This window comes from Rhinatrema bivittatum, chromosome 3 (genome assembly GCF_901001135.1).
Source record: "Rhinatrema bivittatum chromosome 3, aRhiBiv1.1, whole genome shotgun sequence".
Taxonomy (NCBI): domain Eukaryota; kingdom Metazoa; phylum Chordata; class Amphibia; order Gymnophiona; family Rhinatrematidae; genus Rhinatrema; species Rhinatrema bivittatum.
The window spans coordinates 27,288,205-27,305,007 of record NC_042617.1 but is presented as its reverse complement, the minus strand read 5'-3'; the positions used below and the strand labels follow the sequence as shown (position 1 = coordinate 27,305,007).

General features: G+C 45.1%; 1 long non-coding RNA gene across 1 annotated transcript in view; it reads right to left on the bottom strand.

Moving 5' to 3' along the window:
- The window catches only part of LOC115086735, a 106,536-nt gene that overhangs the window by 78,730 nt on the left and 11,003 nt on the right, over positions 1 to 16,803 (bottom strand). The window contains exon 2 of the long non-coding RNA XR_003855322.1: positions 904 to 950. This is a non-coding gene — a long non-coding RNA (uncharacterized LOC115086735). The remainder of the gene's footprint in view (positions 1 to 903; positions 951 to 16,803) is intronic.

The window sequence follows — 16,803 nt, the reverse complement described above, 5'->3', positions numbered from 1 at the left end:
CCCCACCCACAGGAAGCAGCTGCGTGGCAGAGTGGGATCGCCACAGGAAACAGCATGCATGGCACAGCGGGTCACAGGGGGAACACCTCCCACCCACAGGAAGCTGCAGCGTGGCAGAGTGGGATCGCCACAAGAAACAGCATGCATGGCACAGCGGATCACAGGGATAACACCTCCCACCCACAGGAAGCAGCAGCGTGGCAGAGTGGGATTGCCACAGGAAACAGAATGCGTGGCACAGCGGGTCACAGGAGGGGGGGGGGGAACACCTCCCACCCACAGGAAGCTGCAGCGTGGCAGAGTGGGATCGCCACAGGAAACAGCATGCGTGGCAGCGTGGGATCGCCACAGGAAACAGCATGCATGGCACATCGTGTCACGGGGGGGGGGGGGAACGACACCTCCCACCCTCAGGAAGCTGCAGCATGGGATCGCCACAGGAAACAGAATGCGTGGCACAGCGGGTCACAGGACGGAACACCTCCCACCCACAGGAAGCTGCAGCGTGGCATCACCACAGGGAACAGAATGCGTGGCACAGCGGGTCACGGGGAGAACACCTCCCACCCACAGGAAGCTGCAACGTGGCAGAGTGGGATCGCCACAGGAAACAGCATGCGTGGCACAGCGGGTCACGGGGAGAACACCTCCCACCCACAGGAAGCTGCGGTGCAGAGCCAGGCCACAAGGAACATCCCCATCTCAGAAGAGGAGGAGGAGGAATATGATTGGGGCAGTGGGAGGAAAGGCGTATGAGTAAAGTTCGTTTTGGTAAGAAAGTCATGGAGGAATTTTTCAAGACCTGCTTATAAGCTTTTCCAAATCCAGCATCCAAAGCCCCAACGTTTTCTTATGAAAAGCAGGGTGGCTGGCATTATAAACAAACAGAAACAGCATACTCACATAGCCGAAAACTTCTACTGCATTCTAGCTCTGACCAGCATGCTATTCTGTGAAGGAACAAGGCAAAAGTTAGAAACGGTCGAGGAAGAGACGCCAGTGGTTTGGAAGTGTTACAGTGCAGGAAATATCATCAAAAAAGGACAAAATTACAAATCTGCAGGAAATGGTTTTGTGAAATGTCTGTTTCAGAAGGTGGTGTGTAGTAACGATGGTGGAAAAGTGAAAAAAAACAAAAACCCAAACTTGATCACAGTACAGTAATCAAGAGTTTTAATAACCTTTTCAGCTCTCACAGCTTGCGTACGTGCATCACCTTTCAGCTCGCGCAAACCCAAATTTAAAATTACGCACGCACGTTGTATTTGAATATTGGCTTGTAACGCGGCTCAAGGCAATGGAAAGCAGGCGCCTTGGCGTCATGCCCTACTGCGCCAGTACCGGGTTTTGTTTTTTTGGTTTGTTGTTTTGTTTTTTTTTTTAATGAGATGCATGAGTCATTCCCAACCACATCTCCAAAACTAACCCTCTACCCCCACGCTCACCTCTCTTCTATGTGCTAGCCACCTGGCTAAAAACCCACTTATCTGAACAAATGGCCAATTTTCGGCAGGCTAACTCCAGTTCTAGGCCTTTGAAAATGTACCCCCGAGTGTCTCATCGGATGGACAGTGGGGTAAGAAGAGAAGGAAGTGCTGGGTTAATGCCCCAGGTCCCCTAACAGAATTTCATCAGCTCTTCGACAGCACTGGCCAGTTCATAAGCACTTGGGCTGCTCAGCTGAGAATGGATATTCCAAGGATTTTCTGAGTGTGCGACAACCATGATCTCTGAATAAAGACAGAAGTTGATGCTATGCCTTATTGGTGTTTTAATAAAATGTCTAGTACATCAAAAAGTGGTATAATGATGTCCCATGCAGACATATTGTCCAATATCAAAACTGACCCGATACCATTTTTTTTTTTTTTATAATGATCACTCCAATAGCGATCATCAAAAAGATTTTAGACATTTTATAGCAAAAAGCGAGTTCCCCACTTCATCAACTGAACTGTGGCTAAAAACATGAAAAAAGATACTTTGCCACTTCTGGCACAGATTTCCCAGATCCCGGCCTGACTTTCAGCACTGTCCATGCACGCGTCAGGGGAAATTGTGTGTACATGGAGGAATGCTTCTCAACCTACAGCTCAATCCCCCCCCCCACCCACCGCCACGATGATATCAACTAATTCCCCCCCCCCCACCCACCACCACGATATCATCAACTAAGCACTCCCGTCCTGCAGCACCGCTGGAAACTCAACCCTCTCTCATCTACAGCTGCAAGAATACAAAAGCGCTCTCGTTTTACGTCTCTTAAATTTAGAGTGAAAGTTTGCCGCAGACAGGAGAGTTAGGTTAGTACCATCTCGGAGATTTCAAATGGTAAGCCAAGAAGCATTCCTCCACGCGGGAGAGGGTAAATTCATGTGGGTCAGGGTCTGGGATATCTGCGCTCGAAGCACCTACAAATATCACACTTTAGCTGGATGTTCATTGGGATGCGGATACGGCACTGCTCTCTGCATTGGTGGAGGGGTGGAAGGGAATTGGGGCCGGAAGGTGCTGGAAGCCAATAGTGACGGGGGAGGGGGAGAAAAAAAAGGGGGGGGGGAGATTAAAAAAAAAATGGATAAAGTGCGTAGCTTGCTGGGCAGACTGGATGGGCCGTTTGGTCTTCTTCTGCCGTCATTTCTATGTTTCTATGTTTCTATATGCGGGCAATTTTCATCTGCACCAAACAGCTGTAAAATCCACAGGTACAGTCTTTGAATTCAATGTTCTAAAGCAAAAAGGGCAAGTTTAGTTTTACTTGAGAATATTGCTCAATGACAAAGAGTTAGCCATACCTGCTTGTTTTGGTAGGAAAAACGAACACAAGCACAGTTTTGAAAATCCAAAACCATGCAGATAAAACTTTTCTCCCCCAACCTAACCCCACCCTGGGAAAACCTCCACTCCATCACGGGTAAGAGAGCGCAGGGCATGGAACTACTGCACACAGGGAAGTTTGCAGATGCCCGATTTACACAGGTAAAGCAATATGGGATTTTTTTTAACACCCTCCCGGGAAATCCCTTTAGAAGATTGCCCTCCGTATGTTGTATTTTATTTATTTATTTTAAAATCTCTTATATACCGCTAAGGCAATGGTAGTAGATCTAAGCAGTTTACAAATTACACATACATAATAAAACCAAAAGTTACATCATAAACATAAAAACCACAATAAAAAATATATAAAAGTATAAAAGAAAAAGCGAAAGTATGTGTTAATCAAAAGCAAACTTGGAAAGGTAAGTTTTAAGGTGTTTCTTGAAGACTTTGATGGTTGGAGTTAATCTGAGGTTTGTCTGGAAAGAAATTCCAGAGAGAAGGGTCTGCAATTGAAAAGAGTCAACACCGAGTCAAGTCTAATCTGGCAAGACAAAGAGTGGGAATCTCTAACAGGCATTTGTCAGTAGATCGTAGCTGTCTTGGAGATGGTATATACGAAGCGAAGTGCACTGCCAGATGGTAGAGGGGCTATGGATTAAATTGTGAGCAATGCAAAGAATGTTATATTTAATACAGAATGCAATCGGAAGCCAATGCAGCGTGCATAATACTAGAGTGATATGATCTCTAATTTTAGATTCAGATAAAAGACAAGCGGCACGGTTCACTGGATGAAGCGGGGGAGTGCCTGGTTTTTGCATCCAGAATGTTTTATTTTTAATCTGATGAAAGCTATCGCAGCGATGAAGATAAATAAGAGAACATGTCAGGTTCGGTTTTGATAATCAGCCACTATGTACGAATGCCCCTTCATATGCGGTTTATGACACACTGTGGGAATGTTCCAGCCTATGACCTTTTGAAATATGATTCTACGCTGATGGATTTTCGGAGGGTGGGGAGGGGAGAGGTTCTATTTAATTAAAAAGTATGGATCTCCAAAGGCCTTTGGGATTTCATCCTGCAAAAAAAAAAAATACTGAAATTCCTTTCAGATTTCTATCAGCTCTGACATCTCACAATTTATAAGGCCACTTGATTTCCCTGGGTTAATAAAGGATTAATAGTGGTACAAATATATTGTTTCCATTATTGTTCATGGAAGTGGGCATAGCACACAGAGGGTAATTTTTCTCTCCGACAGGGAACCATAATGTGTCCTTTTCACTCTGGACTTGGAAGCAGTAATGTTATTCCATGCAAACCTTTGACCTCTGTGTAACCTTGCTCCCTGATGGTCGAATGTGGTACAGACAACCTGGGCATCTGAACCTCCAGCCTGAACAGCGACTGCAGACTGTTCCAGATATTAATGATTTTCTGCTCAGTAGTTCTCTAATTTTTTTTTTTTTGGGAAGGGGGATGGAAGGGGGATATACGAAGATGCTGGTGGAGTATTTGTATATAGAAAAAAAAAACCCAAATACAGAGCAATTGCAAAATCTTTTTTATTGCAAAAAGTAGGTCCCATTTGCAATTAATAAACAAAAGCATAACTGTCTGCACAGCAGTGCATTCGCAGCACGTGAAACTCGGGAAGATTATATCTACGGGGAAAGCACATCCCACACTGTGAAATTTTCTAGCCAATAACGCATGCAAGTGAAAATTGCAGCTTAATACAGAAACGTCGCTGGACTCAAGAAGATACAGGAAACAGTAGGACTTCCAGTCGAATCAATACAAGTTACTGTATCAGAGAACAAAGTGTGTGTACAGTCAAGCGTCCACCATTAAGCGTTCACAGTAACTGGCAAGTATTCCTAATGACCGGCAGTAAAAAAAAAAAAAAAAAAAGTAAGCAAGCAATTTCCTACACTTGCTAGAATAAAAATAGGGATCTTTGTTTTCAGTTTTTATTTTATTTTTCCTGGGAAAATATCAGTGTTTATAACAACCAATCAAACAGCAGAAATTCAACAGGAAAAATGACTCCTCCCATCCCCACTCCCCAATGATTTTTTTGATGGTTATAAGTTGAATTTTGCAGTAAGACCTCTTTATCGGTTTTGCTGTTTCTCGATCTGGTCAGACACTCAATACATGCAACCATTCTGGCTTGGCCAAAGATTTGCAATGTGATTGGTTGTTGTGTGGCACATGGGGGGGAGGAGGGGGGCGTCAAAGGATAGGGTTGAATGAGGTGAGATTTGATTGGTGTAGCATGGGGCAGGCAGGAATGGAGGTGATGTTTAGTAGTTAGAGAATCGGGAAAGATATTTATTTATTTTATTTATTTAAAAACTTTTCTATACTGTCGCTAAGTTATATACAATCGCAACGGTTTACAAATAGGCACATAGACTAAGGTTAGTAAATCTTGGATATCGTAGATTCTAACAGGTGCCAATAAAGTTCGGTTACAATTTCATAAATAAAATCATTATTTGAGTAATGTTGGTCAAGTCCAGGTATATTGAGTTACTATCTCTTTGAGATATTACTTCTTAAATGTAGGATTGAGTAAATTCATTCTCATCTGCGTTTCCGTGTACTTTCATTCTCTACCCTCCACACTCTTTAGTGAAGGCTTTTTTAAAGAGCCATGTTTTTAAATTTTTCTTAAAAGTTTTGAGATTATTCTGTAATCTGAGTTCAGGGGGCATCGTGTTCCATAGTATGGGCCCAGCCAATGATAAAGCCCTTTCTCTCACTTGCGTTAATTTTGCTGACTTTACTGAAGGGATTGTTAGTAGTGCTTTGTTTGCTGAGCGGAGGTTTCTTTGTGGAACGTGTACTCGTAAGGCTGTGTTTAGCCAGTCTGCTTCTTTATCATATATTAGTTTGTGTATGGTGCATAAGGCCTTGTATTTTATCCTGTATTCATTGGGTAACCAATGTAAGTAAGTCTGCTAGAGTTTCGGTTATATGGTCCCTCCTCTTTTTTCCCATCAGTATTCTGGCTGCAGTATTTTGAAGTATCTGGAGTGGTCTTATCAATGTGCTTGGGAGTCCTAGTAAGAGTGCGTTGCAGTAGTCAGTGCTGGAAAAGATAAGAGTTTGCAATACTGTTCTGAAGTGGGCAGGTGTGAGTAATGGTTTCAATCTTCTGAGGACCATAAGTTTTGCGTAGCCTTCTCTTACTTTTATAGATATGTGTTGCTTCAGGTTGATTTCTGGGTGCATTATTACTCCCAGATTCCTTACTTTTTCGGCTAGCTCAATTTTTTGGTTATTTCTTAGGGTTATCGGTGTTTGAATGATTTCAGTATGTTTTCTCTCAAGGTGAAGGAATTCAGTTTTGTCAATGTTGATAACCAGTTCCATTTGGTTTAGTAGTAGGGGGTCTTTATCCTACTGCCAGACCGGTCTTCACTATTGGGTATTCTCTTTCCGCTTCCAGTGGAGATGGAGACCACACCTCCTCAAACTTGCATGAGCCGTCAGGTATACTACAAGAGGGGGGTGGCTGTAAGCGGAATCCAGCAGTTCTGGGTCTCCAGCAAAAGTGGATTAACAGTCAAAGTCTCCCGACCTTAGCAGCCTGGCGCTTGGAACTGCAGAACTTTCTCCCGTGGCACTGGCAGCCTTCTCCTTAACAAGTCCCTTGGGCAGTGCTCCCAGTTCCCTATGGGGCTGCTCTTTCCCCCTCCTTGCGGGAAACCCAGGAACCTTGGCAGTCCTCTTCCTCCTCCTACTCTTCTGCCCCCCCCCCTCCCCCCAAAAGAGAGAGAGAGAGGCACTGGAGCGGGAAGAAATGACCCAGCGACACAGAGTTTAACACAGGACTGGCAGAACTGTTTGAAAGCAGGAAAGGGTAAGCATCGGTGGCAGTGGTGTCAGGGGACGTATCAAGCAGGAATACGCGGTAAGTTAAAAAAAAAAATTTAGCATGATCTCGCCTGTGTAGACCGTGGCTCTTTGGCAAAATGCTTAGAGGCAGAAGGTGCCTGGAATGTAGGTCTAAAAGGATTCCCACTGTTGACAGATCACTCTGTCCCATCTGTGATGCAAATCCTGGGAAGCAGGACCCCGTAGTTTAGAATCCCTCCCCTCTAAAGGAGCAGATAGAAATTATCAAATTTACAGGGGGAGAGGTTGTAAAAGCTTTGGATCTTGAGACAGAAGTTAGCCTTCCAAGAGATCTGATAGATCCGAACTCCCCTCCCAGAACATCCCCTGGGATAAGGCACCCTCCCCAAGGCTGCAAGAGAGATTTGCAAGCCCCTTGCATGGAGGTTTTTCCTCTTGATGCACCAGGCATTTGAGGCCATGCAGGCTAATCAGGATGCTACAAACCTTTTAGCTGCAAGGAAAGGACCACCTCTTAAAAAAAGGTTCAGAGCAGCCTCTGGGGCTTCAGGCTCATCAAAATCACCAATCCAAGAACCTACAGGAGGTTCCCCTGGAACTTCAGATTCAGCCCACTCGGATTTGGAAGAATGAGGATGAGTCGGCAATTGTGTGCCTATTTAGAAAGGAAGAGTCCTTCGGGCCTAAGCAGACAGACAGTTAGGTTTTGTACGGAAGCATTTCTAGTTATTCACTTAAAACATATACCATCTAAACATTCTACTAATTGCTTAGTATAATTGTGTGTCAGAAACGCAATAGCAAAAAGAAAAAAAAAAAAAAAAGACTCCGAGCAGATTGTCATAAATATTCCACAATTACATAGCTCAAGGCCACGGTTTTGAAATTCCTGGCTGTCAGAACTAGTAATCATTCTTCAGCCCCTCCCACATGTAGTTAGCTCTATAAGAGAAGCAGCATCCACTTTACTGGAATGATCAGACAAACGTACCCAGCTCCATTCTGGCACTTAATCTGAATGCTTACAAGTCTAAATCAGCACAGCCAGCTGATTAGAGGGCAATTAGATCCCGAATTACAGGTTGACGAGGATCTTCATCATTCCCCACGCAACACGCCACACTTGCATGGTGATTGTAAACTTTCTTTATCAAAATGCAGAGAGAGAGATCAGGCACCAAGAGATGCAATCAGAGGTCAAGAAAATGCGGCAGAAAGACACAGAAGTCGTTTCATTTGTCTCGGGCGCCACTGTCCTGATTAAAATGAACTTTCAGGGGCACCTTGATATGTTGCTTGTATATAAGCTCCAGAAGGCAGCTCTCTTTGGCACAATGCTACTATTAACCCCTGTTTGCTGTAAACCGATGTGATGTCTCCGATCGAATGTCGGTATAGAAAAACAAACAAACAAATTAATTCATTAAGAAGAGCACTAGCAGTTAGAGAGACAGGGATCATACTCACCCCGCTCAGGAGTGAGATTCGTTCCTGTCATGGTGTGTGCTAAACAAACCCATCTGGGAGTCACTGCCCCCAAGAGAGAGAAGTACTCACTGATGCAGAGATACGATTAGTAAATAACGGGCCGGTGGAGCGCACTGTTAGCCCGGGTTTGGCCGCGCGTTTTCGACGCGCTAGCTTTACCCCTTATACAGTAAGGGGTAATAGCGCGTCGAAAACGCGCGGCCAACCCCCCCAAAACTAAGAGCGCCCGCAACATGCAAATGCATGTTAATGGCCCTATTAGTTATTCCCGCGCAATCCAGAAAGCAAAATGTGCAGCGAAGACGCACATTTTACTTTAAAAAATTAACGCCTGCCCAAAGGCGTTAATTTCGGCCGGCACCGGGAAAGTGCACAGAAAAACAGAAAAAAAACTGCTTTTCTGTACACCCTCCGACTTAATATCATAGCGATATTAAGTCGGAGGCCCCAAAATTAAAAAAAAAAGTTATAAATTTAAAAAAAAAAAAATGTTTTTAATCGGCCCGCGAGTCAGAAGACAGACACTCAATTATGCCGGCGTCCGTTTTCCGAACCCGTGGCTGTCAGCGGGTTTGAGAACCCACGCCAGCAAAATTGAGCATCAGCTGTCAAACCCGCTGACTGCCGCCGCTCCTGTCAAAAAAGAGGCGCTAGGGACGCGCTAGTGTCCCTAGCGCCTCTTTTTACCGCAGGCCCTCATTTGCATACTAAATCGTGCGCACAGGAGAGAGTGGCCTGTGCGCGCGTCGGGAGAGAGGCGCTCGCCTCGGAGCGCTGGCTCTCTCGCGAGTTTTACTGTATCGGCCTGTAAGTTAGGCACTGAGCGGTAAAGACGCTTCCTGGGTATTTGCCAGGTGCTTATAGCCTGGATTGGTCACTGTAGGAAATAGGATGCTGGGCTTGATGGACCCTTGGTCTGACCCAGTATGGCATGTTCTTATGTTCTTATGTAAAGAACTTCCAGATTCAATTGGGAAGACGTAAGAGTGATATACAAGAGAGATGAAAAAAGGGGCAGGTTCAGGGATGTTGTGACGGCAGGTAACAGAGAAGTTGGTAGGTTTCATGGAGGCTTAAGTGAAGAATTGGCAATTATCTGTAGCCTGTAAGTCACTGGGTTTTTCTGCTTGAGGGTAAAAGAAAAATTAATATGCAGTGAAACAGGGTTAGAGTTAAGCAAGGAGAGAAATAAATGAAGTCCCGTCAAGTAGGTTTAAGAGAGCATCTTATATATTTAGAGATAAGGTCCATCAGACCTATACAAGGGGAGACCCCTTAGATCAGGACTTCCCAAACTTTTAGGCACTTGAAAATTCACATGACCCCAGAGGACAACCAAACCTGCAACAATCACCATCCAGCCAATCTTTTCTCTCAACCTTCATCCCTCTCCAGAGGATGTCCTCTCTCAACTTCCACTCCTCCAGCTGATCCCCTCTTACATCCCCTAGCCTATCTCTCTCACCCCTCCAGCCCTTTTCACATCCTCTCATCTCCAAGCCATTTGTATAACCCCCAGTTGTTCATCAGTCATTCCTTCCCTCTCACTCCATTCATTCTCCCTTCCAAATCTTCGCTCTCATATCCCCCTCCCCCCATACCCTCTCATCCCCAGCTCCTCTTTTGCATTCCCCAGTATCTTCTGTCATTCCCCTTCCTCACCTTCCACATCCAATCCCTCTTCCACTGATCCAGCCCTCAAACCCTTCCTGCATCTGATACCTCACTTCAAACAACGCCTTCTCCAAATATCCCTTTGGCCAAGGTCAGCAGCAATGTTTTCTTTTGGGACCCGGGCCAAAGGTGGATGACAACTGGCGGGCCGAGACAGCAGGTTAAGGACATGGGCAGCATCAGTGGTGGGTGAGGAGAGAGAGGCAGTGGCAGTCTCCACCGGCCCATGCACACTCAGCTCACCCTTCCTCTCACGATTGGTCCAAAACCTGAATCTGCAAGTGGCAGCAGAATTAGTAATGAACGTCAGTCCAGCTTCTACGGGCCAGGGCAAACTCACGGCCCTGGAAGCAGCCCCCAATCCCTCCTCGCGCAGGCTTCCTGTGACCACGTAAACGCATGCGAGGGCGGGACCACCGCAGGGCCTGTGAGTGCATGCCGGCTCACAGGCCCCAAGCTGACTTCCACCAGGACTGCCGCTGGCAGCGTTTGTAAAGCACTGCCCTTTGAGGCACCTGTGACCCCCCCAGCTGGAGGTCTTATAACCCAATTTAGGGTCCCGACCCCTAGTTTGGAAAACCTTGCCTTAGGATCAGTCTCTACTGGGATCAAGACAAGTGTTCCCATCTCCTTCAACCAATAAAAGAGTATCATGGAAAAGGTCATCCATAAATTTCCCTAAACTATTATAAAAGGTGTGCCCCATATTTGGACCATATATATTTGCAAAAACAAACTTAGCTGCGACAAGGAATTCCACTCGGAACTAAAGCAGCTTAATTTTTCAAGACACGTGTGCGTGCAAGTCTGCAGCCCATGGATATGCACGGATCCGAAACAAAACACCTCTGTCAGAGTTCTCTCATGCCACCCCCCCCTCTCCGCCACCTCCCTGTCCTGAAAATCTGGGTGCGCCCCTAATGACGCACGTCACCAGGGACACACCCAGACCTAGCAATCTCATAAAGCCTCCTTTCCATTCAGAAAACAGGCTAATAAAAGGAGCACAGGCCAGAACAAGGCATCGACCTTCTAGGACACCGCAGGCAGAGCTTAGTGAAATAGCATGCATACCCCTCTACTTCTGGAGATAGAATAGAAAACTTGTCCCACCCAACCTCTGATGCTCATTCTCACAAAGGAGATTCTAGAAGCACAGCAATACCAGCTCTCTTTAAGAAACTTTTTTTTGTTTGTTTTTATAATAGGGAGGACACACTTCTAACATTTATGCGAGATTACTTTTTATCTGAAAGCCCGAGGTCATTTTGCAATAATAAAAAAAAAAATACAAGACATATTACAAAACGTATTGCAACTGAGGTTGAGCACATGTTGACAGAAAACCCGGTGAATAAAGAATCATTTGTATATATATATTTTTTTTTTTTTAACACTTAAAACTACCACATTTTTCCATATAATCTCAAAACAGAACAAGGCATGAAGGCAAAGGGTGAATTATAAAAATCTTGCTAGGCACTACCATGCCCCACTAAACTTCATGAAAAGCTTAAAAAATATATATAGGCCAAAACCTTTTCACACACAATCGCACTCAACATAAAACAAAACTGTAGTACCAACATCTTCCAATGGGAGAATTCTCAGGACCCAAGAGAATACGTGAAAACGTCTGCCGTACAACTCGTGACAAGATTAGCCGATTACTATCTACAGAAATCCCTGGAGCAGAAAACAACCACAATACTGAATATCATTAAACGTATGAAGTGTTAGCAAACCCATCCGGCATAGAGCGCTGTGACACCCGAAAAACAAAACAAATCAGTGCTTCTCTTGGTAACAGATTTAGATGGCAGCAGTTCTATCTGTAGAAAGTTGACCTGAAGCCCATCTGCATAAATAGGTCAAAGAACATAGTACCAACCAAGTTAAAAAAAAAAAATAACTAAAACACAAACTCAAACATGTTTCTTCCAGGGATCTGTCTGTCACGATTCAATGCGATGCAGCACGGAGGAAGGAAAAAAAATGGTGCCGCCACTGCCAAAGCCTCAGATACTGCAAGAAAAGTCTCATCCAGAAAACCAAACCTGATCATTGTAGCTAGCCTCCGAAAGCCATCACAAAGAGCCAGTGCAACATTACAGGTGTCGAGCACACGTGCTATAAAACTCCAAGGCGATGAGCCACCCCTGCCTTTAAGCTAACAGCGCACCCTGGCGATAGGGCAAACCTCTGTTTTAATTTGTCGCCAAAATTATGCAGTCTAACAACAACAGACCTGGCTCATTTATTATTATTAGAAATTAGGCCTATATATTTAATCTCTTTGGAAGACAGTCTGATAAAACTTCACTGTATTCAGCCCTTCCACTTTGTCTGGTAAGCCCGCTGTGTGAATGTTTATTTTGGCAGTTCTGATTTTCTGTGTCGTCATGCCTTTCTGCCAGAAATGTGTACGACCAGTCCAGCTTTTCTTTTTTTTTTTTTTTAAAAGAGATGCTTCATGAGAAAAGAAGGATAATCTGCTTGGCTCTCCGTAGATCTCAGCTGGAAGAGGTGTCCTAAGAAAACCTAGCCAAGAAGAGCAGAGCGTCCTTGAAGGGATGAGTGTTCAGAAATCTGAAAGTTAAACATAGTATCTTGAATTTAATCCTACATAGGACCGGAAGCCAGTGTACTTTAAGTGCAGAGTCACACGATTGTAACGTTTCAGGTCAAAAAAAAATCAACTTGGCTGCCACAATCTGTAAAATCTGTAGTCATTTTATAATGACTATAAAAAAAAAGACCCAAACATAAAACATATCAGTAATCCAGCCTAGAAATCACTAATGCGTGTACTAAAGCTTTTTGATCAAACTCATTTAAAAAGAAAAAAAAGTTTTAACTGACGGATGTGATGAAGAAAGAAAAAAAAGATGTTTTAAGTACATAAGAAATCCAATTAGCCGTAAATAGTGCCGGATCCAGTTTAACTCCCAAAGGACAGGTGTATCAGCCATCTGCGGAATGACATTTAAAGTGTTATTACATCGACTGGTCCAAAGAGCCGCAGATTTTGAGAGACCGACTTTCAATTTATGGTCTGCCAGCCAAGCAGCAATTTGATCCAATCATAAATTGAATTCTTGAACTTGCTGAACACAAATTATGATCAATACAGGCCACTGCTCGGATATCAGCCGCAAAGGAGAAAGGAGCAGATCCTAAACTTTGAATCAAAGCAGTCGCTAGGGCTGAGAACAAATAAATAAGGGGGTGCTGAAGTCCACCCCTGTGGAAGTCCACACTGCAAAACTCATGGCTTGGGGGTTTCATCCCCACCTCCCCCCACCCCCTTACACACAATAATTTGGGGAAAAAGCAGGTCGGTTAGAAAAGATATGAGCCAAGCCAAATTCCATCAATCTCACGTTCAATGAGGCATTGAGTCACTAGGGCATGATCACCTGAATCGAAAGCTGCAGTTACGGCGATAACAAAAAATAACTGGCACATCCCCACTCCTATCTGACTTTCACTTAATTTTGTTGAATAATGCAACCACGGCTGACTCAATGCTATGCTTCAGGGAAAGGGGGAAATTTACTCTCACCTGATAATTTTCTCTCTTTGATTCTTGCCAGACCAGACCTTAAGTGTGAGATTTCTCCTCTCCTCCCCTGACGGAGACAGAGGGCACCCACCTCTTTTAGACCTCACTCCGGGCTATGAGGGAGGGGTGGTCCTAGCCAGCTGCCAGTAGCCTTCTGCCAAAGGACTGTGACCAAAAGTAAAAATCCCCCTAAACTAAATATGATAATAAATTGCAGGGTCCGCCATTAGGTCTGCTCCTAGGCAACTTCCAGGCTCGGTTCCCATTCTCCCGTGTCCAGTCCGTTTCAGCTTGGAGATTCTCCTTCCCCACTATGTAGGGATGCCAAAACTCCACCTGTTTGAACAACTGGGCCATTTTCTGAGACAACGTGAGGCTCCAGGTGCCTCTCTGCTTATTTACCTACGAACTGTGGCATTGTCTGACAAAACTCAGATTGCCTTTCCTCTTACCAATGGGAGGTAGTGCTGTACAGCAAGTCTGATGGCTGCATCTAGTCTTGTTTATTGACCATGACGTTCTTCCCTGAACCAACGTCCCTGGGTTAATTGGCTCTGCCAATGTGCTCCCCGCCCCCATAACATAAGCTGGCATCCACAGTAACCAAGGTCCAGCTTGGAGCCTCCAGCGTTCCTCTTTTCTGTAACCTCCACCTAAGGCGCTTTCTTGCCACTGAATATCTGGAGCCGAAGCTGGGAATCCCGAAAGCAGGGGGACCAGCACCACGGTATGGACTGCTGCAACAGTCACATGTGACATGTCCAGCGATAATGACACGAGCCCCAACAATTGGAGATAGCCCCATACTCTGGGGGTGACTTCTGGGCATGGAAGGATAGCACCTGATTGATTAGTCTGGCGACCTTGTTAGGCAATAAAGGAATTCAACCCTCTGTATTAAACCGGGCACCTAAAAATTCAAGGATCTGGGATGGCTCTTAAGTTGCTCTTTGCATAATTTATTACCCAGCCTAACTTCTGCAGGAGGTGGACTACTGTTTCTGAGGCTAGGCGGCTCTCCTGGGTAGATATGGCTCTTATAAGCCAATCATCCAAATAAAGATACGCCATTATGCCTTGTTTGCACAGTTCCGCCACCACTACCACCATGACCTTGGGTGGTTCCCTGGGGGCTGTCGCTAGCCCAAGGGGTCATGCCTGGGAATGAAAATGCCCACCTAATACACAGAGCCGCAGTATGCTCTGGTGGGAGACCGTAGCTATAACAGTATTCCTTTAATTGCTTCTCTCTTGAGTTGAGAAGTGCAAGGGGAATTCATGAAGGCTTTTGGGACTGGCTACACACATTCTGAGGTATACCCCATTCATACGATTCTAGGACCCACTGGCCTGTTGTAATCCAGGCCCCCTCGGAATAATACTGCAACAGGCAGCCACCCACTGATATTTTTTAGAATATGCCATAACTGGGTCAGACCAAGGTCACATTGTTTCCCTACCTCAAAATCACCAGATATAAATAGCTCCAAGGTCTCTTTCCTACTTCATGGACATCAGTATCTTGTCCATTGTTGTGTACCGGCCCTTTGGATTCAGGCACTCTTTAAGCATTGCTTTACAGTGAATCGCAGGGGTGAAATAAAGGTTAACTATAAGTCTCAGCAAGAGCCTCTCACATGCACTGCTGCATCATGTGACATCCCCCCCTCACAATTATTTTTCTAAACAAAAAAATATATATTAAAATTCAGCCTTTTCGCTTTCTCAAAGAAGACTGGAAATACTCATTTATGATAATTTAAATGCCACTAGAGCTATAATGAATTAATAAAGACTTCTCGAGCTTCACAAAAAATAAATAAATAAAATAAAAACATGGTTGACCCTATTCAGAAAAAAAACACAGCACAAGGTCATGGCTGTACAGCTTGCTGTAGTTACTGCATAATGGCAAACTCGGCTTGTAGGGAGATATCTCATGTTTTACCCCTGAGAGCAGCAAATATGAATCATAATAGCCAAAGATGTATGCAGACAAGACTGACAAGGCCCCAAAAGCACTGCCTCAGTAGAGAAACAAGAGACCTTGCCCTGATGAGAACATTACACTGAAGGATACATTATCTAGATCTGCCTGTTTGTAAGTGCGTGCTTAAATTTAAAAAAAGAAGACAAAAAGACAATGAATTAGCTAAGCCCCTAAGCAGGAGTCATGGATCGGCCAACAAGTCCAGAGGTCAGAAAGTCCTCCACCCTTGGAAGAAATGGGGAGAGCAGTCGGAGAAAAACACTCTGGCACACAGCCTGGAATATAGAAGTGGCAGTTCTCCCTCCGAAGAAATGGGGAGGGGGAAAAAGACCTGCAATGTGGCAGGACTCCCCCGCGAAGTCCGGGAAGGGGGGGAAAAGACATGCAATGTGGCAAAAACCCTCCACCCACCACATGATTATGCACGAGCTTATGCATATTTATTAGCTGGAAAGTATAAGACTGGGGGGGGGTAAAATAAGAAGTGGAGCGAAGGACCCCCTGGGGGCGAGCGAACCCCGAGAGAGACCCCAAGAGCGAGCCAAAGCAACACACCCCCCGGGCCATTGAGGAGGGAGAAGTCTAGGTGTGGCCAGGAGACTGGAGAGAGGAGACGCCCTGACGAGAGATAGTGGTGAGCAGTCTGAGGGGATGGGAAGCCAAGAGCAGCCCGACAGCTCTGTCAGTATAGGAAGGGACCCAGAATCAAGCCCAGACAGCCGGTAGCTCTGCCAGAACCCGTCCCAGAGTCAAGTCTCCTCGCCTGCCCAAACACTCCAGCCGGAGCCTGCTTCAGAGGTAAACAGGGGAAATCACCTGAAGCTGGGACCAGGGGTAAGTTAGCCATTAGTATTAATATATTAAGCAGGCTAAGGTTTATGGCACATGTGAAACCATCCATGGTACAAAACTTTCTTACTGTCCAGAATGTTAGAGACAAGAATTGTTATTTTCTAAATGCTATACCCTGCCAAATCTGATAAATAAAAAAGTCTGCTTCTGAGGAGAATACACATTGTCTTTTTCTGTCTTAGGATCATGAAGTAAGGTGGGAGCGCAATTGGAAGTGTCCTGTAGCAGACAGGTCCCCGCACCCCTAAACTTGCTTACACTGTCTTCCTCCCTGCTCAGTAAGCAGCAGCTTAAGTACCTCCCATACGTAAAGATTGGTCTAGCAGGAAGAAAAGGAGGTGAGGTGTACTCTTACCTGATAATGTTCTTTCATTGATTCCTGTTAGACCAGGTCAGAACCCATCCAATTCCACCAGAAACCTGATTAGGTCTGTACACCAAGGCGTTCTCGGCCAGTCTGAAGCTATCGATATCACATTGGAGGAGTGCTTTTCCACCCTTTTAGGAACCCGCCTATCAGCGGCCAAGGTGGGAATAC